This window comes from Panicum virgatum, chromosome 7K, assembly GCF_016808335.1.
Source record: "Panicum virgatum strain AP13 chromosome 7K, P.virgatum_v5, whole genome shotgun sequence".
Lineage (NCBI taxonomy): Eukaryota > Viridiplantae > Streptophyta > Magnoliopsida > Poales > Poaceae > Panicum > Panicum virgatum.
In genome coordinates, this window is record NC_053142.1 from 16367373 (window position 1) to 16395171 (window position 27799).

The window sequence follows — 27799 nt, forward strand, 5'->3', positions numbered from 1 at the left end:
AGGAAAAGGAGAAAAAAATAAAGAAAAAGAATATTTCCTTTGCGTAGAAAATTAGATAAATGCATAGAAAATAGAAGGAAGGCTCAGGAAATTCCAGAAAAATTCTAGGAGATTTAGAAACTCGAGCACAAACAAACAAAAATAAAATATGCACCAGCATGAATGCAACAAAACAATTTAAAGCCTATGGTGTGTTTTCTATAGTGCAAAAATAATTCCTTTTGAAGCTAGAAAATTGTGAAAGTATGCTAGACTCTTCTAATGCAAAAACTTGGGTGTTACACCGTGGATCACTGTAAAAGGACTAATCGACATAGTTACAATGAACGATTCAGTTTCTCGATGGAAACTAAACCCAAACAAAACCCCAAACCCTAATGAGGCAGCGGTTGATTATATGAGGTTTAGGGTGTGCATAACCCGTTGGACACGTCCCTAATAGACCTAAGAGATGGTGTCACAGTACCTTGACAGATTCTGGATGTCCACTTATTTTGATAATTTCTGTTGACTCCAATGGAATTTGGGTCCGAAACCAGTTCCATTAGAAGCTCTACGAAATTATCTTTCCCCGCATATAAAGAACGTCCAAATTGGAGTCCATATGCGGCCTGAGCATCATTTTTAGTGCATGCTGCTCGTGAACTCCGAGATGGACTCGAACTTGGGTCTCCACCTTGGCGACTCGAACCGGATAAGCTTCGGACCTCCATCTCGATTTGAAAATCCATGCTGGTCTCTTTGGTATCTATGTCATTCTCCAAGCATGGTCGTATGCACGGAGGTCTCCTCACAGGCTACAAATATAATTTCTAGCGTCACATGCATATCGTCAATTGATTTCCAGCAGCTACAGATCATCTGGAGCCGACGCTAGACGTGTTTTCTGTGGTAGTGTACGTCTATTCCCTTTACAGGCATCGTGACTTCCAAAACTATAATAATCTAAATACAATATATGGAATGATGACCCAGCTGAATCAGTGGCTACACGAGTGACTCAAACATATCAGCAATCGTTATGAGTAATCATCATGCAGCAGACATATTAAATCAAATTGAAACAAGGAATAGGGACGAGGCACAGTCGCTTCTCTTATCTTTATCGTTATCTTTCTGTGTTCACAGTGGCCTATAATTCTGCCTATTTTTGCAGACTAGTAGGAGGACTCATAAATCATATTCAGAGTCACGTAGATACATCTACGACAGTGTGATCCGAATTAAAACTACAGACAATTTCTTTAGGTTCAGCCAAGTGCCCGTGACGGCTTATGTAGGAATAGATCTTTATTATATTATTACACGAGGTCCCACGAGTAGACTACCATAGAGCTAATTGAGCTTGTCGTCGTCCGATGAGAAGGACTGCAGCAGCTTGGTTGACAACTCCGGGAACACACGAACTGGATGGTTGTCTTTGTTGAGGCAGACGAAGCTGCCCACCGCTTTTAAAACTACCTGCATGACATGCATACGATGAATCAATGATCGAGGCGTGCATGGGGCGACTGATCCATATTACTCTCTTAAGCCATAAATAAATGGCGTTTTGGTCTTCTCCGTAGTCAATCATACAATTCGTTCTAAGATTTTAAAGCAAATTATTTTTATATGCTGAGTTTAGATATTTAAAAATAATATGAGTAGATATATCTATGTTGTTTTATAAAAGTATACATTTTGACCATTTATAATATTTTGTAGTAAAAACTATTAGTCAATGTTATCACAGCTACAAAAATGGCACTAGTACCGGGCACCATTAGAACCGGTTGCCGCAGCCAGTACCAACTGGCCGATACTAAATGGGAGGTTCATTTAGTACCGGTTGCAACACCCGGTACTAAATGCACCATCACTTAAAAAAAATATGCCCGGATAAATGCACGTATGCCATGGGATTCGAAATGGTGACCTGTGGCCTCGCGCATAGTGTCCTCTACCATCCCACCCACACAACACATGTGAGTACATAGGAGATGCTATCCTTTTGAAGTAAACCGGGCGGGCTTTTTAGTACTGATTTTTAACACCACCCAGTACTAAATGCCACCATTCAGTACCAGATGGTGTTAAAAACCAGTACTAAATGGCTGGGAGCCCACAGGAGGCATTTAGTACCGGGCCGCAACACCAACTGGAACTAAATGGTAGTATTTAGTACCGGGTGGTGTTAAAAACCGGTACTAAATGGCCCCGGGGGCCACTGTGTTATAAAACTGGTACTAAATTGGTATTAGTACTGGGTTGAAAACAATCGGTACTAACTGGAGGTGGACGAATGGGTTTTATTAGTAGTGTATGTTTTGACTATGGTGCATCAAATTCTACAATGTCACTTATTTATGACTTGAGGGAGCTTAAATATACTTACATTATTTGGCAGTGTTTCTATAAAATGCTCTGCAAATATCCGTGCACCTTTGATTTCGACTACCCTTATCATTACCACAAACTTGGCTTCATCCTAGAAATTATGCACTTCAAATGTGTTAATCCGTTAAGATCAAAATGGTAAAATATAATTGAACAGGCTAATCTCCCATCTACGACTAAACATACCATCAGAGGTGCAAAATACTTGAGGTTTAACTCTGACGTTGCCAAAGCACAGCCCTGGATACTATCGAATCTGTGCTGATACCAAGGCCCGCAAGCAGGAGTTCTCGGCCTGATTTATGAAGACCAATTATGTATATGATGGAAGGAAAATGACAACTTGGGCTAGCACGGTATATATACTACCCTATGTTCGAGACTTATAAGTGCCAACCTTTATCGATGTAAATAGCATAGACGGCATTATTGACAACTCCGTATTTGTCAAGATCACAATCACGTACAGTCATCTCCACTTTGAAATATTTGTCCACCCTATATTGCAATAAAAACCAAATATAAATAAGCAGAATTAGTGATTTGATTCGGAAGAAAATATATAAGTGAAAAGGGTATATTACTATTGACTAGTAAGTTGGCCCGTGCTAACGCTACGGGTTGAAGAAATAAATATATTTAAGTGCAACGTCACATAAATACTTAGAAAGAATACAAATTCTGCTAGCACCATTGCTACAAGTACATAAATTAACAGCTAAAAAAATGTCACTATCCAACAGGTATATAAATAATGCTAGTAATCAATCTTTGATTCCTAGAATGTACACGGACAGGCATAGATAAAAACACTTAAAACCGACTCACTGGGTTCACTGCATATGAACCAGTAGCTGATCGGAACTAAACCAAAAGTTAGTAAGTATTCAGACTCAGGAACTGCAAGCTGAATCTAAAATGAACTCAGCATTGATAGGCCTCTAACCAAAAATCTAATGAAATGTAAAATTAAGGTTCCTAATACTCACATTACATCAGTCATTCCAACTTTTTATATGATATCCATAAGAGAGTATCAGATAACACCATGAGATATTTCTCCTTTGATGACCATCCCATGCTACTCCAATTAAAAACTTTTCACCAGCACAAATAAGAAAGTACTCCACTACAACAAACAAATAACTTCATCATAAGATTTTTTTTTCATTCATCAGACAAGCATTTAATAATCTCAGCTATTAGATATCGATAGATATAAGGACAGAATGGAGATCACGCACATGTGCACTTGAACATTGCTTTACCTCTGCATGTTTTTTCTTGCGATGGAGAGCTGACCAACACTAATGTACCTCCAGCCCTGACAGTGCCATTTACAAACACTGAAACACATCCAAAAATGAACATCAGCAAAAAACTACTTGTCCTGGTTGATTACAAGCAAGCACAGGAGCACTCCACGGGCATGCCAGCACTGCATCTCCTGGAGGCCAGCTGCGCCCATGCTCTCGGTCTGCAACACAAGGACAGGAGCAAGAATCGGACACATGTCTGACCAACCAAAAGTTAAGGACTCATCAAATTCATCGGCTCTACATTGCCACAAACATCTGGCCCTGCGGTGCTGCCTGGGCACCATACACACACTCAAAAAAAAAACAAGTTCAAAAAAAGTGTCAAGAAATGCAACCACGGAACCACCTGAATTCCCCTTTCCCCATATGTACCCGCCGACAAAAATAGCAAGAGAAATGATCCTCTTGACTGCGGATACATAGGCATGTTAACCTCTCCCAATTATGCTTTTAGCAAATCCCATATTAAATGCAGGATCAATTATGCAAATCCCAATTATGCTTTTAGCAAAACCCATATTAATGGTTTGTCACTGAAGCAATTTAGCAAGAAAAGAACTCACCTGAGCTGACTATTGAACCCAAAAGTAGATAAATGTACCATGCACCAGTTAAGAATGCAAGGGTGTGTATTATCTCATTCTCAGCAAGACACTTGAGAAACATTTATAATGTAGTGACAAACATGAGCCCAAGCAAAGGATAGATCACCAGACACAACATATAAATATAAGATAATCACCAAGTAGAGGTGTTATATATGTATATAATCCACAGCTAGTAAATATCACCATCTTATAAACTGAGGGGACAACAATGCTTCACAGTAACTTGTGTCACCAGTTCAATTTTAAAACTATAACCAGGGGAAGCTCGAAATTAAGTCAACAGGTAGAACATCATGTTTCAGAAATTTTATGAGTCATCATATGATCATAAACTTGGAGCATCACGGCATGGTAGGAAGTCTAGTAAAGAGGAAAAAGGGACCATGCCTAATACCTCACAAGATATTTGATCATCAGAGCATATCCACCAAGACTTGTTAACATAACAAGACAAAGAGCAGGTCTTAGGGGTCTCAAAAAAATATTATCATCATTTGATCATGATGTTGGAGCCTAAGGGCACAAAGAGAGTGAAAAAGTTAGAATAATTGGCGCCCAGTACCTCACAACATCTTCATCATCAGTTTATACCTTGTAAGGTAAGGATCTAGAACAAAACTATCACACGGAAAAGAAGATGGCAGAACAAAAAGGCAACAACTTAAAGTGAGTCAAAAGCAGGCAATGTAAAAGATGATTAGGCATACACAACAGCACAAGCCTTGATGTATGTCAGCTGCTAGAAGCAAGCAATAGCAGACCATTGTTATCCATAGAACAATTAACTAAACAACTTGCAAACTATATCCAGTTTTAATTGACCAAATCTAAAATACATCAAATTGTTGCATAGTTGTACAAAATTATGAAATATGACTACTATATTAAAGCCACAACCTGCAGACCAATTATGCACATAATTTGCAACCTTGGTGGTAATCTATCACTTTCTGAACCCCAATAACAAGCAGCAATCGTAGGGCAGTAGTAGTAAAGGGGGATTGGGGGATTAAGTTATGTGAACTTGAGACCAACATTGGTGCCATGGATTGACGGGGCCCCCATAGTCCAGCCGCAGCTTCCATGGCCTAAACCCTAGATAAGGACCTCAATTGGAGGAAATCAGAGAGGGAGAGAGGGAGGGAGAGAGACATGCTTGACCTGAGTAGTGAGGATGGCTGGCAGTGAAGCAAGTCATGCATCGGCAAGCACGCAAGGCAGGACCCCAACGGCGTGCGCGGGCACGGCATGGCCAGGCTGCCCGGAGGCCTCGCGCGCAAGAGCGGCACGGCAGATCCCGGCGAGGCGCTGGAGTAGGCCGCGAGCAGTGCGAGCCCCCCTCGCCCTAGCGCCCACGCAGGAGATAATATCAGTGGGCGGCGGTAGCTGGAGAGAGAGAGAGTGTGTGTGTGTGTGTTATCGCCATAAATTAACAGGGTTAATTAATGGGCCGCGAGTGAGTTGGGCTTAAAGAAGAAATTGAAGAAGGCTTACGAATCGGCTCCTGCGTGAGAATTTGGGCCATATGGGCCATGTATCCTTAGATTTAGTTCAGATTGAGTTAGTGATAGAGTCCGATATGGACACATTAGTTTAGATTGTTTCTCAAGTCTCCGGACTATAAATATGTACCCTATGATATTCGTAAAGAAAGGAACGTCATCACGTTTGCAAACAACAACTCTCGGCGCACCGCCACCCCAAATCTTAGGGTTTCATCCAAGTAAGCGTCATGCTGCCTTGATCGTTTCTTGCTATCAGGGCAACGTTGTTCTTGCTTTTACCTTGGTATTACTCGTACGGAAGCGTTTTTTATGGCGAGTAGTACTAGTTATCCTGATATTCGTAGCATGAATTTCAGTAGATTCATCGTGCTTTATTGCTTATCATCTACGAATATCATGTTATCTCTGTGCAAGTCATGTTTTAATCTTATGCTAATTCTTGTTGCATAGAATTAGTTGTACGGAGAAAACACCCTTCTTCTTTTCCATCTAGTAGATCTAATCTGTTACGGTTTGTTCTTATACTTAAGAATCGGCGTAATATTTACTAGGTTAGGCCTTGCAAACGGGTTGGATGATCCGGTGACGTATTAGATGCTTTACCTTAGTCTTAATAGGGAATTGATCCGGGAATCGGCTTTAGCTTGTTCTTAGGCCTCTATTCTGGTTAAGGTTTAGTTATCTATTACGCTCATTAGGCCCAATTACGTGTTGGATGTTCCGATCTAGCAGTGAATCTTTTACCGTCGTGGATTAGATTGGTTAGATTTAATTGAAGCAGCTTTACAGTTATTTGCTTTATTTATCAATATCCGGATACAAGCAGATCCAATCTGACACCGGGACTCGATCGGCTCTTTAAAGCTGATGCAAGAGTCATCCCGGGGAGCCGACCACGGATCGAACTTACGTTTCCATGTGTTTGTGTATGCAGCAAAATCGTCGCAAGCACGTTCTCACCTTCCTGATCGGGTATAGGTCAGGTGGCACGCCCTGCGTCTTCGAAAGCCGCGGCGTGTGCTAGAATTGCGGGCCGTTGACGAGGGAGCAGTGCCTGCCAGCGGCCCGGTGACCTCCCGGCTCTTCGTGTTGCCTGTCGCTACTCGCCGGTGGGTTTTGACCGACAACACATTCTGGCACGCTCGGTGGGACCTTCATCAACAACAACGCCCGCCGCAGAGATGACAGGACTTCAGGATCAAGCACCGGTTCCACCAGTCACCAAACTTGTCACGTATGAAGAGCTGACTCCAGAGCACAAGCAAAAATATGATGAGGTCAAATCTTAGTTCGAAGCCGATCTCATCAACTCTTTCGAGAGGACCCGCAACCATGGCATCAGGTAGAAGGGGTTCACACCCGAAGGCACACTTGACAACGTTGACCTGTCTGTGCCATAAGAGGAGCGCACTAGAGCCCTGTGCCAAGAGATGAATTACATGGTGGCTCACACGCTTCATCGGCACTCAGAAAGCCTGGTAAATGAGCTCGAGCGTGTGGCACATCGTGTCGTCCAGGAGGTGATCAAGAACCAGTACTCCCCATCAGGACCAATCCTGGGGAGTCACAGGGGAGAGGCCTCACTTCAGTCTAGGCCGCCAATATCGTACTCGCTCGCAAATCCAGGACTGCAAGGCTCGCTGATCTACATCGTTTACAAGATCGGCGGTGACCCTGGAGAAGGACAGTTCCTGAACGAGCCACCCAAAGAGATCCCGCACGGCTACACGTGCGTGTACATACCTGACAATATCAACTCAACACGCACGGGGCATCTGGTGGGTACTGGAGCTTCAGGAGCAGATGCGGAGAAGCAGGCATGGCTAGCGAAGTACGCTACTGGGCCGAGTGCTAAGCCCTCGGCCCCAGGAGTTCTTAGTGTGGAGCAGGTCAGTGCAATACTAAGGGACCAGTTTGGCATCCTGCCCAAGAGAAAGGCGATTGGCAATTCTAAGGCGTATCCAAGTGATTACGACTTGATCCCGTTGCCACCCAAGTATCGGCTCCCAGAGTTCACCAAGTTCAGCAGGGCAGAAGGGGCCAGCTCTATCGAGCACGTGAGCTGATACCTAATGTAGCTTGGGATGATCTCAGTGTCGGACCCTCTAAGGGTCCGTTTCTTCTTCCAGTCTCTCACGGGTTCAGCCTTTGAATGGTATACATCACTGCCCCCAGATTCGATCTGGACTTGGAGGTAGCTAGAAGACCAGTTCCACACCTAGTATCATTCAGAAGCTGCTGAAGCCGGGATTGCTGATCTCGCCCAAGTCAAGCAGAAGCGAGGGGAAAGTGTGTCTGAGTATGTCCAGCGCTTCAGAGAAGTCAAGAATCGCTGCTACTCATCACGCATCATAGAGAAGGAGACAGTCGATTTGGCAGTTTGGGGACTCGCTAAGCCGATCAAGGATCTGGCTTTTCAGTTGGAATTTACTTCTTTGGCACACATGGTGCAGAAGCTCACGACGTATGAACACTACCACCCTGATATGTACCAGGAAAAATTCAAGCGCCATGTAAACATGGCCCAAGCAGAAGATTCTGACGATTCTAGTAGGGAATAGGAAGTGGCTGTGGCAGAGTGGACCCGGGGGGCAAACCCCGTCCCGTGCAAGTGGGTCAAATAGAAGGGGCTTGTAAAGGGCTTTGAATTTGATGTGGCCAAGGCAGAGCAAATATTTGACTTACTGCTCAAGGAGAAGCAGTTGAAGCTCCCAGAGAATCACAAGCTGCCAACAGCACAAGAGATGCAGGGGAGGCTGTATTGCAAGTGGCACCACTCATTCACTCATGCCACAAATGACTGCAAGGAGCTATGTCGGCAGATCCAATCGGCTACCAAGCAAGGCCGATTAATTCTGGCCCAACACAAGATGAAGGTGGACAGTCAACTGTTTTCACAAGCTAACATGGTGGAGCTGTCAGATTTCGGACCCAAGGGCCAGAACATAGCATTCCAAATTAACATGGCAGGGCCCATGCGCCACCATGACGAGTAGAGGAGAGAGGCCGCTTCTGGCAAAAGGCCCCAGGATGAAGATGAGCTGGAGCAGCAACATCTTACTGAAGAACAAGTGCGTCACATCCGCAATCAGCTCCCAGCTTCCAATTGGCTTCTGGAAAAGTACCAGTATCAGTACAAGTTACGCCGCCGGTTTGAATCGGAAGAGGAGGAGTATGAGCACTGCACAGGGAGGACGCTGGGGAGGCGCCAGGCTATACGCGACCACTAGCAATGCCCGTTCTTCAGGTACTGTTGGAATTCCGGCATGAGCCGATTGCCTACTATAGATGATTGCTTGGAGTGCAGGCCTCGGGGGGCGCCAACCGGGCGAGACATCGGTGTTCCGACGCTTGGGGCCCAGAACATGTCACGATGACCATGTTTGGCGGCCATCTAGGAATGATCTTGAACTAGAAGAGGAAGATAAGTATCATCATCCACGATGGTGTCCTGACGGGCTCAGCTGCTCACAGAAGCGCAGGATGCAGCGGCTACGCAATCTTGAAGAGGCGGAGGCAAGGTACCTTGACGTGCTGAGGAAAGCGCGTCCGGATCTCGCAGAGCAAGTCAGGCGCCCGCAAAGGGTGGAAAGGCGCCCTCCAAGGAGGGAGTGGCACCCCAAGCAGCCAAGAGCCAATGACGAGCCATCGGCTGATGTGAACATGGTGTTCGTGCTCCCGTCGGAGTTTCAGGCGCCCCAACTAGAGGAATGGGCCATCGCGCAGTTGGATCTTGGCCCACAACCAATCATCTTTGAGAAGCCCAAGGAGAAAAGCCACAAGCACCTGAAGGGATTATATCTCAAGGGTTTCATCGACGGGCAAGCCTGTGAACAGGATGTTGGTCGACACTGGCGCCGCGGTCAATCTAATACCATACTCAGTACTGCGCCAATAGGGTCGTTCTACTGCTGATCTCATCAAGACCAACATAATGCTCAATGATTTCAACGGCCAACCGTCGGAGGCACAGGACATCCTCAATGTGGAGTTGACAGTTGGCTGCAAGACCGTCCCAACCTTGTTCTTCATCATCAACAGCAAGAGTACGTACACAGTGCTGCTTGAGAGGGATTGAATTCACGCCAATTGTTGTGTTCCTTCCACGATGCACCAGTGTTTGGTCCAAAGGGATGGCGACGAAGTGGAGGTGGTCCGTGCAGATGACTCCAGCGAGGTTTCGCTCGCAGACATGAATGCCTGGGACGCGGAAGGGTAAGAGCCGATCTCAAGGATCGCACTGGAAGACAGTGATCGGATCGAAGCGACAAAAAACGGGCTGAGGCTGGTCTTATCCACTGGCCTCACAGAGTAAAAACATCTTGGCAAGCTATGGAATCTAGCAAGATTAGAGAGGCCGGTCCCAGCGACCGGCCCCAAAAAATGAGTAATATATGTTTGGAGTTAAAGTTGTTACATTATGTACAAACAATGGCCTGCTTTGGTAGCTGGTCAGTTAATGAGCATTCAGTTTCAAGGTGTAATATAGAAGTGGCCGACCCGTGCAGTTACATTTTGTCATCTCGCCGTGTTTACTGTCGACGTGGCAGATGATGACGAGTCACCTACATCCACAGTCGATTTAACAGGCGACGGCAAGTTGGGGTATGGGTTTACATCAGCCGACGATTTGGAGGAAGTTGATATTGGTCCCGGGGATAAGCCGCGACCAACATTTATCAGCAAGAAACTAGACCCGAGCCTGCGTGAGCCGATGATAGCACTATTGAGGGAGTACCGGGATTGTTTCGCGTGGGATTATACTGAAATGCCTGGTTTGGATGGGATTATACTGAAATGCCTGGTTTGGATAGAAGCATCGTCGAACATCGGCACCCTCTTAAGAAAGGATTTTGGCAGTATCAACAGCGGGCAAGGCAGATGAAAGCTGAAGTCCGGGAGGAGGTCAAGAAAGAGGTGCAAAAGATGTTGGACGCAGGGTTCATCAGGCCATGCAGGTATGCAGAATGGATCTCTAGTGTGGTCCCTGTATAGAAGAAGGATGGCCGATGGAGAGTCTGCGTAGATTTCAGAGACCTCAACAGAGCAATGCCAAAGGATGAATATCCGATGCCCGTAGCAGAAACATTGTTCAACGCCGCTGCCAGTCACAAAATGCTGAGCTTTATGGATGGTAACGCTGGCTACAACCAGATATTCATAGCCCTAGAAGACATAAGCAAGACCGCGTTCAGAGTACCAGGTGCGGTCGGCTTGTTCGAGTACTTGGTTATGACCTTTGGATTGAAAAATGCCGGTGCAACGTATCAACGTGCCATGAATTATATTTTTCATGATCTCATTGGCAAGCTAGTAGAAATCTATATTGATGATGTCGTGGTCAAGTCCATGTCAGCTAGGGGGCATCTGGAAGATTTGCGTAAAGTTTTGGAACGGACTCGGAAGTTTGGGCTCAAAATGAACACAAAGAAATGTGCCTTTGGCGTATCGGCCGGTTAGTTCTTAGGATTCCTGGTATATGAGCGAGGAATCGAGATCGGCTTGAAGAGTCAGGAGGCGGTAAAAACAATGAAGCCGCCTACTATGAAGAAGGACTTACAGAAGCTTATCGGCAAAATCAACTTTGTTAGACGATTTATCTCCAATCTGTCTGGGCGTATCGAGCCGTTCATGGGTCTGGTGAAGATCAAGTCTGAGGATGAGTTTTACTGTGGGACAGAACAACAGCGGGCTTTTGATGAAATCAAGGAATATTTGTCGAAGCCTCCAGTTTTGGTTCCTCCACGACAAGACAGGCCCTTCTACGTGTACTTGTCCGTGGGTGACACTTCCATTGCCTCGGTTCTGATACAGAAGCATGACGACCAAGAGAGGGTTGTCTTCTACCTCAGCAGGCACATGTTGGACGCCGAGACCAGGTATCCCAAGATCGAAAAGCTTTGCCTTTGTTTTTTTTTCACATGTACAAAGCTTTGACATATTTTGCTCTCGGTGGAGACCATCGTTATATGTAAGTCGGATGTCATCAAACATATGTTGTCGGCTCCCATTCTGAAAGGCCGACTAGGAAAATGGATGTTTGCATTGTCAGAATTCGATATCCGATATCAACCTGCAAAGGCAGTCAAGGGGTAGGCACTGGCGGACCTTATTGCAGATAGGGTCAACACTAATGTATCTGTACTTTTTGTACATGCCTGGGCCAAGTTCTTTGACAGATCGGCTTGTGATGATGGGTGCGGCGTAGGAATTCTGTTGGTATCGCCTCGTGGGGCGACATATTCTTTTTTCATCAGGATGGCTACTACATGCACCAATAATTTAGTAGAGTATGAAGCCGTTCACAAGGGAATGGAATTACTCCTGGAAGCTGGTGCAGAAGTAGTGGAAATATTTGGGGATTCGAAATTGATGATTTCTCAGCTCACGGAAGAATATAAATGTGAAAACGAGGCTTTTTTTCCGATATGGATGCAATGCCGTGAGTTGATGTCACAATTCAGGTACATTAATTTCCACTAGATACGAAGGACTTTGAACAGTGAAGCCAATGATTTGGCACAAATGGCTTCTGGATACAAGGAAACAACCGATGGGGTCGATGTAGAGGTTCAGTTTCTAGAACCTGGAGAATGGAGAGCCGGTATCTTCAATTATTTGAAGGATTCGGCTCGGGGGGCACCCAAAAGGATAAGACTCAAAGCTATGAGGTATGTTCTGATAGGGGACGACATGTTCTACAGGACATTGGAAGGACTGCTGCTTAAATGTTTGGGGCCTTCAGAGTCGAATCGGCTCTTGCATGAGGTTCATGAAGGAGCCTGCGGTACTCATCAATTGGCTCATAAGATGAAATGGCTGATTAGGCGATCAGGATATTACTGGCCTACCATGCTTGAGGATTTCTTTAAATATTACAAGAGATGTCAGGCATGTCAGATATTCGGCAAGATTCAGATGGTGCCGGCATCAGTGATGAATCCTATCATTAAGCCATGGCCGTTCAAGGGTTGGGCCATGGATATGATTGGCCAGATTAACCCGCCATCTAGCAAAGGTCACCAATGGGTGTTGGCTGTCACGGATTATTTCACAAAATGGGTGGAGGAAGTACCCATGAGGTCGGTGGCTTCAAAAGATGTGATCAGTTTCGTTAAAGAGCACATCATTCATAGGTTTGGGATTCCTCAGACCATTACGACCGATGGAGGATCGGTCTTTATATCGGAGGAATTCAGAAAGTTTGCCGATGACACGGGGTTCAAGCTGATCAGATCATCCCCATATTATGCCCAGGCTAATGAACAGGCTGAAGCATCCAACTAGAGCCTTATCAAACTGATCAAAAGGAAGATCGATGAATATCCTAGGCGCTGGCATGAGGTGTTGTCAGAGGCTTTGTGGGCATATCGTATTTTGTGTCACGAATCCATCAAGACGTCACCATATCATCTGGTCTATGGTCAAGACACTGTGTTACCATGGGAGATCATGGCCGGATCGAGGCATGTTGAGTTTCAGAATGATCTATCGGCTGAAGAGTATGCAGCCTTGATGAGCGATAATGTGGAGGATCTTACAGAGCTAAGACTTTGGTCACTTGAGAAGATCAAGGAAAACAAGGCTAAAGTTGCTCGTGCATACAACAAAAAGGTCAAGCCGAAAGTGAAAGTGCATCTCAGCCCCTAGTGTGTTTTGGTGGATTGATTGACACCACGATTAAAGGGCTAACTATCTTGTTGAGTATATGAGCAGGAATTGATTAACACAATTGTAATCTATGTGATGAAATGAATCAAGATTCAAGACACATGCTCATATGACAAGATGAATGACATGTTCTAGTATGAGAATATTAACAAGCAACAGCTACCATGGAAATTGGGATATGTGTCAACGATAAAGAATTTATTCGTATATCCAAATGAAGCTTGTTGACATAAGTGGAATTCAAAATGACAAGCCAAGGTATTGTGAATGAGACAAAGGTGTATGCTTAGGCATAGTCTCACAATTGGAGAAACTTGTCATAAGGAATGTATGAGATAGTTGATGATCAAGCTAGCATGAAAGAAATGATGTTCATTGTAATGGCAAAATCAATGTGAGTTCAAGAGGGCTCTTGAGGATAAATGGATGGGATCGAAAGGCATGTTTCTAGAGGCTATGTAAGCAAAGGCTTGGCATGAGCAAAGAAACCGATAATGATCAAGTCCAAGAATTCTAAGAGACATGGAGAATTTCATATTGACAAGTGTCATTCATTAGAGAAGAAAAATTGCTTGTGGATCAAAAATAGATTTCATTTTAAGTTAATTGTGATACAAGCGTACATGAAGCTATATGTGATGCAAGGATGAAGAGTTAGAATTCGGGAATGGGTTTCTAGGTACTAAGCTTGGAGAAGGGCAATTGTGGTTGTGCCGAGGAACCAATGCTAGGGTGACGAAACATTTTTTGGGTTCAACTTGAAGAATCTTGGTCATGTGTGGTGTTCATGTTGGAAAGTATCAATCTTTCTAGAATCTTATTATGAAGATGGTGACTTGAACTAGAGGTGGATTTCATTCAAAGATAAAGGTTCAAGGTCACTAGCTGAAGGAAGATGTGCTCAAAGTAAAGAAGCCAAGATTGGATGCACATCTCAGATTGTGATTGATCAACACACGGCATAGGATGAAAAAAAGAGAAGCTCAAGAAGTTGAAATGTAATTTATCTTTGATCTTGAGTTTAGGTATGCCGTACTATCAAGAGGGATGCATCACAATGGTCTTTGGTTTAGTCTCAGTGCTCAAGTAACTCATGTGAGTTGAGAGAGACACAAAAGCCTCACGTACACATATTAACTTTGCTGCCAGGGCAAATCCGGAAGTTTCGGATTTAGAATCCGGAAGTTCCGGATTTGGCACACATAGTACTAACGGCTAGTTGGTTTGAAAACCCGGAGGTTCCGGGTTGTAGAATCCGGAAGTTCCGGGTTCTAACTGTCACATAACGGCTAGTTTTGTTGGGACCAGCTATTTATACCCCTTAGCCCCCTCCTTGGTGGGCTGTTGTTCCAGGCTCCATTCTGTTGATTACTGGTCGTCCCAAGAAGCTTGGTAGCCACAGTTGAGCTCTCCCCAACCTCTCTTTGTGAGATTGTGTGATTAGTGTATATCCTTGAGTTGGGTTGAGAGAGTGATTGCTTGAGAACACTAGAGAGCACATCAAACCTTGAGCACTTGAGATTAGCCGTGATTTGTGTGATTCGCATTTGTTACTCTTGGAGGTGAAGCCTCCTAGACGGCTAGGCGTTGCCGGCTAGCTCCCAAGGATTGTGGGGAGCAGCGGCAAGTTTGTTGCAGCACCGATCTTGTGCCACGAGGGCGCATGGTCATATAGTGGAAGGAGGAGATAGCTTGACCTTGGGGTCGATATAAGCTTCCTCAACGGAGACTAGGATTCACACGTGGGTGCACGGGGTGAATCTGAACTTCGGTAAAACAAACCCTTGTGGTTCCGAGTTCACCCACCGTCTAGCCCAAATTCGGAAGTTCCGGATTTGGCAGACAGTGATTTTTATCCGCTGCGTTTGAGTGAAAATTTGTAGGTGCGCCTATTCACCCCCCCTCTAGGCGACATCACGGTCCATTCAATTGGTATCAGAGCCTAACTTCACATCAAAGCTTAACCGCCGTGAAGAAATGATGTCGACGTCCTATGAGGTACTCATTGAGCCACTTGTAAGTGATGGCTCAAATTATGCTTCCTGGTCTATTCATGTTTGTAAACATTTGCGGAAGCTTGGTTCGCTTGCTGAACGGGTTGTAGTTGCAAGCATCCTTCCTCCAAATTTTAGTTGGAAAAATGTTGATATAACAAATCAAAGGGAAATGGATTGCATGCAACTCAACGCGTTAGTTACTGATTATTTGCTGAGTAGTGTATGCGCAGAAATTAATGAGCATCTACAAGTATTGCAGATTCAAGAAAGATCAAGAATTCATGGATTACCCTCAGTCAAGAAAGTCTGGTAAACCCGGAAGTTCCGGATTGTGAAACCCGGAAGTTCCGTATTTCCAAAGTAATCACAGTCGAGGAATATCTGAAGAAAGACAGTGGTCTTGACCTGACTCTTAGGACTGTGAGCTCATTCTTGACTTACTCAATGTTTTAGATACAATATTTGATTAAATTCAACCAAGATATGAAATGAGTCTCCTCAAGTGTCTTTATTAATCACAAGTGCATATCTCAAGAACCCTATCCTTGATGCAGTTATTTAGGGGGAGATTATTTCATATTTTGTGTCGAGCTACTAACCTCGCTTTCAAGGCTTCATGTGTGTAGAAAACATATACATGATTACAAGGGTAATATGCTTCACTACGAGTATGCCACTTGACTTCAAGGTCACCAATCCAACTTGAAAAAGGTGTATTTAAACTCAAAATTGGATTGATTATCACTTTGTGTGGCTGCTCTCCATAATATGGCTTAAGTTCCTGATTTGGTCTTAATCGATCAAAAGATGCACATATACTTGCCTCCATATATATGTGTGCATTATTCACTCTTGAGAAACTTAGTCCATGTTATGAGGCTTTACTGCTTGACGATTCATTGCCTTCCACATTTAAAGAATCATCAAGCACAAAGCTAGGGCTTGTACTACTAATGTGATTTACTTGGGCTTCTGAGCTTTTCATGTTTAATCAAAAGAAAAGAATTCAAGTTATGTTTATAATAATAATGTGCAAGCCATCTATGTGAGATCCTTCTCTTGTGAAGGACATGGAACCTAAAGGGCCAAGGTATGTTTTATTAGAGTCAAGTATTTATGATTTGCATCTAGGCCCCCTAAATGCTAGTGTGTGCATGTTCTGTATCAAGTAATTCAAAGTCATTTAGTGTAACTTTAGATATTTGGTTGATACCTTCTTTTGAGATTAACTTAGTGTCAAGAGAACTAAATTATTGTGAGGTATGAGCCAAATATGCTAAGGACGGTGCTTGACTTGAGTTACTAGATACATGAGTGTTATAGGATAGATTTTTCAAAAACCCAACTAGTATGCTAGGTTGTATGCTATTTGGAAACTTTTGGTTCTTGGTCTTTGTGACCATGTCAAGTTGCCTTGTGGTTATAGTTACACTTTTTGATTGTTGGCTAACCACAAAGCAACAAGACTCTCTCAAGTCCATAGGATCTATTCCAATCTCATCTCAAGGGGTATATTCTTTGGAAATGGTATCTCTCATCAAATTCAAACCTAGGTTCCTAGCTCAAATGGATATCTAAGACAAAGGAACCAAAATATCAAAATATTTCTCTTGTCATGGCCCTCTCATCTAGAAATCAAACTCTATTAACACTGTTGAGATATTTTGCCCAGTTCTGAGAATAGTCCAGATTCTCTGGGTTCCAGCCCGGATTCTTTGGGATGACCCGGATACTCTGGCATTTCTCCCGGATTCTCTGGAGTTTACCCAGGAACAGCAATAAACCCAGAAGTTCCGAGTTCACAACCCGGAAGTTCCGGATTCAAGTGGGTAAAAATATTCACCTCAAAAATTCTGGGAAATTTCCATGGCTATAAAGTTCCAAAATTATTTTAGATGTTCAAGAAGTTGGAACTTACTTTTATCTCGAGCAAATACACTCAAAATCAAGTCAAGTCAGAGGGGTTTTGTGAAAACCGGAAGTTCCGGTTTTTGACCCGGAAGTTCCGGATTTCAACAGTTATATAACTATTTGGCCCGTGACTTACCCTTTCACCCCTCATTCACTTTCTCTCACACTGCCGGACACTTCCCTGTTCGTGAGAGGCGATTTTGTGGCGATTCAAGGATTTGACCAAGGTTTTTAAGGGGCAAAGGTGGGCTCTTGGTGATTTCAATCCAGAGGTTCCGGATCCACCCTCCGAAATCAATTTCAAACCCTTCTCACCATGAGCAACGGTACAAAATCATTCCTTTTGCCCGATCTCTTTACCTAGGATTGATCTGTTCGATTCCTTTGCTAGAGCACCTACATTTAGACCACAGAAGATATCCCTAGCAAAAGAATCATGTTTCCTTGGTCGATTCTGATGATGCTCGTAGTTAGGGTTTTCTGGGCAAACCCGGAAGTTCCGGGTTTCAAATCCGGAAGTTCCGGATTTACCCAGAAAACTGGAATCCAGTTCTGATCTTCCAAATCATCGGATTCTTTCACTCAAAATCATTCCAGTCCTAAATCCAAGGTTCCTCTTCTGTTTTTCACAGATAATTCAGATGATGAAAGGTTTGTTTTGAGGAGAAGGAGCAAAAATCCTAATGTTTCCATTGGGACTAGAAGATCCATAAGGCAACTTTCCAGAGGCACCTTGCACATTGCAGATGAGCCAGAAATTCAAGAAGAGAACAACACATCTAGTGATGATGGGGAGGAAAGTGATCCAAATTATCATGAATCACCTCCCCATGGGACAAAAAGAAGTGGTAGGCAAATGAGGAGTAGCAGCAGCAGTGGTGGCTATGGAGTTGGCAGTGGTAGTGCTCAACCCGATGAAGAAGAGGAAGAAGAGGGGCAGCAACAGCAGTCCGGTCAGCCACTCTTTGTGACTGGAGTCATGATGAGAAAGCCAAGTGTTCCCCATGACTATATCATGACTGATTACATGAAGAGGGGAATGACAGACCAAGTAAGAAAAGAAAGATTGAAGAATCCTTTGCGTGCTAAGAAAGGAAGAAGTGTTGATTATAGATTTCAAACCAAGTTTCATCAAGACTTCTATGTGAGTGCAATTCTTAGCAAGAAATACAAAGTGGCACGCTCTCAATTTATGAATTGGCCAAAACTTGAAAGCATGGGAGATCCAATCTTTAATGAGATCATTAGTGCATGCAAGGCTAAACACATTTACAAAATCATGGCTTTTCAATATGATTGGAACATAGAAGTGATTGCCCAATTTTATGCCACTTGCTATTTTGAAACAAATGATGATATGAGATGGGTCCATTGGATGACAGAAGGAAAATGGTATAAAATTAGTTATGCTGAGTTTGCATTCATGTTTGGATTTGGGAGAGCTGATGCAGAAAGAGTTAGACTTCACCTTAGCTCTCCTCTTCCCAAAGAGGAAATAAAATGCATGTACTTACCTGGCAGGGAGTCAGAGTTTGGGGGCCTAAAGGACTAATTCCATTTTATGCATATCTTAACAAGTTCTTTAGGAAGACACTTGCTCCAAGAGAGGGTGATGCTCACAATATATCGTCATATGGAAAGAATTTGCTATATGCTTTAACTCCTAGTAAGCCAGAGTTCAGTGTGTTTGATTACATATGGGAGGAAATCAAGTCCATATCTGAATCACCTCAAAAGTGTTGTGGTTTTGGAGCTTATCTCATGTTCATGATTGATCAAAAGACCAACAAAAGATTTGAGTGTGATTACAAACATCCTCATGTTGATGTCAAGATGGACTCACACCCCGGACCCACTCTTGCTGAAATTATTACATCTAGAGAGAAAGATGCAGCTCCAGGTGATGGTGATACAGCCCCACATGCTCCTACACATGCTCCTAGTGCACCACATGTTCCTACTCGCTCCTATTCTAGGCGTGGTGACTCTAGATCTCAAGATAGGGAAAAGCCTCCCTCTCCAATTAGAAAGATGTTCAACATGATTTTTGGGATGTGCAAGTCCACAAATGACGTGGTGCACAAGGAGAGGGAAAGGAGGAAGAAAGACACTTTGAGGCTAAAGAAATTGCAAGAAGCCATGTTGCCCAATGATCCTCCCTCACCCATTGGCTCAGAAGGACAGCAAAGTGAGCCTGAATCTATGGAGCAAATGAATGCTAGATATCAGCAAGAAGATTATTGGGGGCAGCTCTATGGAAGTGGCACCACATCCTATGTTAACCCTACTGTTGTTGACCCCTCGACCACCTTCATGCCTCAGGCTCCTCAGTTTCCACCACCACCTCCATCTTATGGGTTCGATGCTTATGGTGCTTGGATGTTTGATCACCATGTTGGTGATGCCGACCAAGGTTCGAGTAGGCAAGATGAAAGACAAGACGATGAGGATGATGATCAATAGTAGAAGCCCCAGAAAGACTCCCCTCAGGCCCTTCTTGGTGATAGATGACAAAGGGGGAGAGATTATTGAAGATTAAAGCTTCTACTCAGTTTTTTTAGTGTTTCTGATCAGGCAAACCCGGAGGTTCCGGGTTTCCAAATCCGGAAGTTCCGGATTTGGGTGTGGGATGCCACATGCCATGTAATAAATTCGTTTTTAGCTCATGTGGACTTGAGAACAAATTGTATTGTGTGGTGAACCATGTTTAGATGCTTTAAATTAATATGTGATGCTTGTTAGTGTGATAAAAAGTGATGAAATGATGTTTTGTTGTTTTAGGCCAGTTCTGCCTGGCAAATCCGGAAGTTCCGGATTTGGAACCCGGAAGTTCTGGGTTTAGGCTGACAGAACTGACCTGCTTCTTTTATCTTGCTTTTGTGTGAAGATATCTGTCATATGCATCACGTATTATTTGATCACACATTTGTTTTGCACTCCACGAATGCTAAGATTTAGGGGGAGCTCGTTGTTTTTCTTATGAATATGTGCAAAAGGGCATTTGAGGCCAAATTGATTGAATTCCATTCAACGCACATAGTAAGGGGGAGCTCCTACAAAATCTGAAAATTCAAAAGCTATATTTGTTATATCTTTTTGTAAGCTTTAATCGGTGTTGTCATCAATCACCAAAAAGGGGGAGATTGAAAGTGCATCTCGGCCCCTAGTGTGTTTTGGTGGATTGATTGACACCACGATTAAAGGGCTAACTATCTTGTTGAGTATATGAGCAGGAATTGATTAACACAATTGTAATCTATGTGATGAAATGAATCAAGATTCAAGATACATGCTCATATGACAAGATGAATGACATGTTCTAGTATGAGAATATTAACAAGCAACAGCTACCATGGAAATTGGGATATGTGTCAACGATAAAGAATTTATTCGTATATCCAAATGAAGCTTGTTGACATAAGTGGAATTCAAAATGACAAGCCAAGGTATTGTGAATGAGACAAAGGTGTATGCTTAGGCATAGTCTCACAATTGGAGAAACTTGTCATAAGGAATGTATGAGATAGTTGATGATCAAGCTAGCATGAAAGAAATGATGTTCATTGTAATGGCAAAATCAATGTGAGTTCAAGAGGGCTCTTGAGGATAAATGGATGGGATCGAAAGGCGTGTTTCTAGAGGCTATGTAAGCAAAGGCTTGGCATGAGTAAAGAAACCGATAATGATCAAGTCCAAGAATTCTAAGAGACATGGAGAATTTCATATTGACAAGTGTCATTCATTAGAGAAGAAAAATTGCTTGTGGATCAAAAATAGATTTCATTTTAAGTTAATTGTGATACAAGCGTACATGAAGCTATATGTGATGCAAGGATGAAGAGTTGGAATTCGGGAATGGGTTTCTAGGTACTAAGCTTGGAGAAGGGCAATTGTGGTTGTGCCGAGGAACCAATGCTAGGGTGACGAAACATTTTTTGGGTTCAACTTGAAGAATCTTGGTCATGTGTGGTGTTCATGTTGGAAAGTATCAATCTTTCTAGAATCTTATTATGAAGATGGTGACTTGAACTAGAGGTGGATTTCATTCAAAGATAAAGGTTCAAGGTCACTAGCTGAAGGAAGATGTGCTCAAAGTAAAGAAGCCAAGATTGGATGCACATCTCAGATTGTGATTGATCAACACACGGCATAGGATGAAAAAAAGAGAAGCTCAAGAAGTTGAAATGTAATTTATCTTTGATCTTGAGTTTAGGTATGCCGTACTATCAAGAGGGATGCATCACAATGGTCTTTGGTTTAGTCTCAGTGCTCAAGTAACTCATGTGAGTTGAGAGAGACACAAAAGCCTCACGTACACATATTAACTTTGCTGCCAGGGCAAATCCGGAAGTTTCGGATTTAGAATCCGGAAGTTCCGGATTTGGCACACATAGTACTAACGGCTAGTTGGTTTGAAAACCCGGAGGTTCCGGGTTGTAGAATCCGGAAGTTCCGGGTTCTAACTGTCACATAACGGCTAGTTTTGTTGGGACCAGCTATTTATACCCCTTAGCCCCCTCCTTGGTGGGCTGTTGTTCCAGGCTCCATTCTGTTGATTGCTGGTCGTCCCAAGAAGCTTGGTAGCCATAGTTGAGCTCTCCCCAACCTCTCTTTGTGAGATTGTGTGATTAGTGTATATCCTTGAGTTGGGTTGAGAGAGTGATTGCTTGAGAACACTAGAGAGCACATCAAACCTTGAGCACTTGAGATTAGCCGTGATTTGTGTGATTCGCATTTGTTACTCTTGGAGGTGAAGCCTCCTAGACGGCTAGGCGTTGCCGGCTAGCTCCCAAGGATTGTGGGGAGCAGCGGCAAGTTTGTTGCAGCACCGATCTTGTGCCACGAGGGCGCATGGTCATATAGTGGAAGGAGGAGATAGCTTGACCTTGGGGTCGATATAAGCTTCCTCAACGGAGACTAGGATTCACACGTGGGTGCACGGGGTGAATCTGAACTTCGGTAAAACAAATCCTTGTGGTTCCGAGTTCACCCACCGTCTAGCCCAAATTCGGAAGTTCCGGATTTGAAACCCGGAAGTTCCGGATTTGGCATACAGTGATTTTTATCCGCTGCGTTTGAGTGAAAATTTGTAGGTGCGCCTATTCACCCCCCCCCCTCTAGGCGACATCACGGTCCTTTCAGAAAGAGTTCCAGGTTGGGGACCTAGTTTGGGAGGCAGTACTACCATTGAGAACTAAAGACAAGAAGTATGATAAATGGTCTCCAACTTGGCACGGACCATACAAGGTTGATCAGGTTTTGCCTGGAAATGTATACATGCTTGAGGAATTGGATGGTGTCAAGTTTCCTGTGCCGGTCAATGGCCAACACCTCAAGAAGTATTTCCCGAGCATGTGGGAAGGCAAGTGATAAGAGCCGATGAGATCCATCTGGTTGCATTGTAATAGGCCAACACATTGAGCTGGCCAGTAAAAAAAATGAGATAGGCCAACACGTTGAGTTGGCCAGTAAAAAAAAGCAAAAAGTGAGAGAGGCCAACACGTTGAGTTGGCCAAAGGAAAATATATATGAGATGCAAGGCAGCCGATGTGTCACCATTGACTTAAGATGTTTTTAATGAGTACAAGTTTCAGGTTTAACAGGCAACATTAAATGTCTTCTAAATAGTTCTACTAGTTCAGGAACCCTTCTATGGCATGGATGGCTTCTGCACGTACGGCGTCGGCTCTTGCGATGATCGCTTCGTCGTCCTTGTCATCGCCTGTTATTATCTGTTGACTCAAGGTGCTTATCTTTGCAAACTCTACTCGTATCTGTTCGGTCATTTCTTGGGCTTCTTGCTTGGAGTTTGCGATCGAGGCTTTCTCCTCTTGGATCAGTCTTTGGGTGCTGCAGACCTTTTCTTCTAGTTCCATCAGTTCCTTTTCCAGGAGGTTGAGCCGCCTTGTACTCTCGGAGATGTCAGCTTTGGCATCTAGAGTTGCTTTCTTTTGGTTGAGCAGTGTGCACTTTTGAGCAATGTCAGCTTTCAGAGGAATTTGAGAATGCCTTAATTCTATTCTCTGTTGTGCTGCTTTCACTTCTGCCCGAAAGAAAGGAAGATGGCTAGCTGGCCAAAGCTTGACTCGAAGTGACTCTGGAAGTTGGGATTCTATCTGCTCGAGGATTTCTTTTATCTTGCTGGAATCGTCAACCAGAGTACTGATTGGAGCAGAGAGCAAACCCTTGATAAGTTGGAGCTGATCTGCCAAGTTAGCCGATTGCTGTAAAGATGGTACCTTTGCTCCAAGGGCAGTCAGACCCATTGATGCCGGGTCAAAGGAGAGCAAATCTGAAATGTTAAAGCCCTGTGAAGATATCAGAGTTAGTTTTGGGAGCAAAGGCATATCAATAGAGTCGTCGGCTGATTTAAAATCGGCTCATGCGATGTTACCTGTTGTAAGGAAGAAGCAATGGTCGATCCGAGTGTGATCGGCTCAATTGGGGCAGCGGCAGTAGCATCGGCTATGATGGCTTGTTCGTCACGCCGAGCTTCGGGAGTTCTGGGTTGGGCTTCCATCGTCACATCATCTGTTGCAGTTTCTTCACTGTGATTTTCTGCTTGGATGATGGTTGCTTCTTACTGTTCAGGGATTTCAGTTGTACCAGTATCGACTTCATGAACAGCGGTTCTCTGTTGTGATGGGCTTCCAGTGCTAAGGATTTCTTCAGTTGTGTCCTGGAGAAAGGATTATAATCAACCAGAGTATATGTGCATATAAAAGGGGAAAAGCATTCAGGAAAATTTAGAGGGATGGATTACCTGGTTGGTGTTGGAGTCTGATGGACTTGGGGAAGGTTGTGCTGTCTTCTTGATGACCCATCTCGTGAAGATCTTCCTTTTCTTAGTTGGCACTCGGGGGGGGCAGCACTTCCAGAGAATTGTCTCCGTTTAGAGGCCGGCTGGGGTGAGTCTGGCCGAACGATCATTATCACTTTCTTCATTGGCGGTGATCCCTTGCAAAAGAGAACATCAGGGGCGGATGGAAGAAAGTGGAATGGTTCCCCATTATTGGCTACAGGTTCTGGACCATCTTGTTGCTGTAAGGAAAGTGAGTAAGGATTAGCCAAGAAAAGAATAGAGGACTTAGAAAGAATAAGTGCACAGATTCAGTACCTCTTCTTCGGGGATTACATATTCAAGATCAATTTGCTGCAGTCGAGGACCTAAAGCTTTTCTGGAGACATGAGTTTTCCACATTTCCCACCAAGTGTTAAAGCCGATTGATGAAGGAGCAAAGGATAGATTGGCTGGTACTGGAATGTGGAGATTGTCAAACATGTTGTAGCATCTTGAACTGGTAAGACCATCGGCAGATCGGCTCTGCTCTCCACCAAGTGGTGAATATGGAAGTAGGAAGGGACTTGTCCTAAGCCAAATTGCCGAGCTTCTACGACTGGTTGATAGGTTTCATAACCTGGTTTGATGATTCTGTTGGAGGTGCTGATGCCAACAGGAAGGAAGCCAGGTCGGATCATTAAAGAATACAGATGCCGAGTGCTGTCGTCATCGGCAAAACTATCCAGTCTAAAGGCAGTTGGGTTCTCGAAAGCTTCAGATTCAGTGAATGGAAAATAGAGGGGATTCTCTAGGCCTTTGTAGAAAACTCTGAACCAGTTTGCTGCATCTGTCGGGTTCAGTTTACTGCCAGGAAGGCTCTGCCAGGAAGGCCGTAGCTGGTACATCTAATTGGCTTGCCATTCTCATCGGGGAAGGAATTCTTGGTCAGGCTTTGAAAGTTTGGAATCCGATGCTGGAAGTAGAGTTGTGCCCATAACTGAATGAACCACCAAGGACCTCCAGTTCTGAGTTTCCTTTGGCTGAGCAAGCTGATTGTCATCAAATGGGGACATTTGTATGTTTCTCCGAGGAAAAGCTTGCCTAGGCTGGTGCGGTTGCCCTGGGCTAGATGGTAAGCCAAAGGAAGATAATTCTTGGTTGGGGCTAAGGAAGGACCACAGAAGATGAAATGTTCTAGCCAAAGATTTAGAAAGGCTGTGTGTTCCTTTTTACTTACTGGACCTTTCGTTTTCATGTGCTGGTTCATATAAGTGCTCTAGTTTGTGCAGTCTGTTTTAGATGAAAGTTTGAAGGGGACTTCTACCATTCTGTGAGCTGCAGGATCAGGGGACTTAATGTTTAGGCCAGTAATCATGGTAACATCCAGCAGAGTAGGGGTCTTGGGTCCATGACCAAAGAGAAAACAGTTTAGAGCATCGGACCAGAAATAGCCGATGGTCTTCAGAAGGTTTTCATCTTTATCCAAGGGAGATAATGATAGACTGGGTGCATCAGCTATGTTCAGTTCTTACCACAAGGGCATGTAGGCTTTTGCTACTCTGCTGTACCATGTAGTCCAGCTTTCGGGTGGATTAGGCCAGGCTCTTAAGCAGTCGGTCCAAGAATTCAAATCAATGTTTTGACTTACGAAAGGAATCCTATTTGTTTCACATGAGATTAAATCTGTGGGATTTTCATAAGTTCGTGGGCCAAGACAAAGGGATTTTGGATTGGAAGGATGCGGCAGGAGGATGTCTGACACCTGAAGTTCAGAGATTCAGAAATTTACATGTGTCATATTTCAGAGTTTAGTTTGTTGGAGGCTTAACAAGCTAAAGAAAGTTAAAGGGGCAGGCTGAATATTACCTTCAGGCCGTAAATTGCCGCATCGTCGATTGCAAAGTTCGCTGTCTGAGCTGCGGAGTCCGCCATGGTTTAGATCTGTTGATTTAGGGTTTGGTTTGTTCTGTGGGCTCTGATTCGAATTTTGGATGCTTGCGAGTCATTGCTCGAATTTATGGAGCGGGATTCTCTAATTATGCTCGGATTTGGGGTGTCTAGTTCGAATTGGATTCAGAAGTGGAAGTTGTGTTCTTTTCTTATACGAGTTGCTTCCAATTTTGAATTCCGTCGGCTTTCGGGCATTAGGAAAGCCTGATGCGATGCCATCGGCTTTTGGGGTAAGATTCGAGAAAACAAGTTAAAAGATAATAAACTTCATTAAAAGTTGGATTTTTACAGGAAAGCCGATTTGACAAAGGAAGAATCCTTCGGCTTTGTGATATTACTTCTACACTACAACCTACATCTACCGCTCGTAGGTACCTAGTACCTACGGCGCTTGGGGCTTCGAACCGGTGCATCTCCACCGTCGCTGTCGTCGTCGCCGTCGTCATCGTCGCTGGCACCGTCAAAGGCACTGCTGCCGCCGTCGGTCTCGGCGTCGCTGCTCTGGCCGCCACCGCCGCTGCTTTCTTCCTCGCTGTCCTCCTCGGAGGACCCGAGGAATCGGAAGGACTTTCCTCCCATCGGTTCGTCGCTGCTCGAGGAGGAGCCGATTTCCTCTTCCGAGGAGGAATCGGCTCCATCCCAGGAGAAGCTTCCATCACTGCTGCTCTCAAACTCCTCCTGGAACAGGAGTTGGAGGTCTTCGCCTTCAGTTTGGGGCTCGTCGTCTTCGGAGGCGATCCCGAAGTCGAACTCCTCTGCATCCTAGTGCAGAGGAGCGAGCGCCTCGTACGCCGCCGCCGAGTTGTATTCCGGCGTCGGTTCCCGACTCTCAGGAATGGAGTCAAGGGAGCAGGCAGAAAGGTTTGAAGAAGAAGGAGAAGAAGGAGCGGAGGAAGAATGGCCGATGGAGTTGGAACCGGAGGAGGAGGAAATCGCCATGGCTACTGAAGTTTTGGGTTTTCTGCGCTACTTGACTTTGGGAGGAAGATGAGTTTTCAGTGAAAGGAGTCGATTTGGGATGAGATTAAATAGTAAAAAGATGGAAGATGGATCGGCAGTTTCACATTCTACGAGGAGCCAGTTGCAGAGACGTTGTGTCTTCCATGGCGGTTGTTGTGCGTTTTAATGAGCATTAACGGGGAGATGAAGCGACGGAGTGGTTTTGGAATTATCATAGCCAAAACCAGGGGGCATGTGTTATCGCCATAAATTAACAGGGTTAATTAATGGGCCGCGAGTGAGTTGGGCTTAAAGAAGAAATTGAAGAAGGCTTACGAATCGGCTCCTGCGTGAGCATTTGGGCCATATGGGCCATGTATCCTTAGATTTAGTTCAGATTGAGTTAGAGATAGAGTCCGATATGGACACATTAGTTTAGATTGTTTCCCAAGTCTCCGGACTATAAATATGTACCCTATGATATTCGTAAAGAAAGGAACGTCATCACGTTTGCAAACAACAACTCTCGGCGCACCGCCACCCCTAATCTTAGGGTTTCATCCAAGTAAGCGCCATGCTGCCTTGATCGTTTCCTGCGATCAGGGCAGCATTGTTCTTGCTTTTACCTTGGTATTACTCATACGGAAGCGTTTTTGATGGCGTGTAGTACTAGTTATCCTGATATTCGTAGCATGAATTTCAGTAGACTCATCGTGCTTTATTGCTTATCATCTACGAA

At 44.2% G+C, this 27799-nt stretch overlaps 1 pseudogene; it reads right to left on the minus strand.

Annotated features, from left to right (window-relative positions):
* Positions 1–1335: 1335 nt before the first annotated feature.
* LOC120639958 lies at positions 1336–2879 on the minus strand (annotated as a pseudogene).
* Between the last annotated feature and the right edge of the window lie 24920 nt (positions 2880–27799).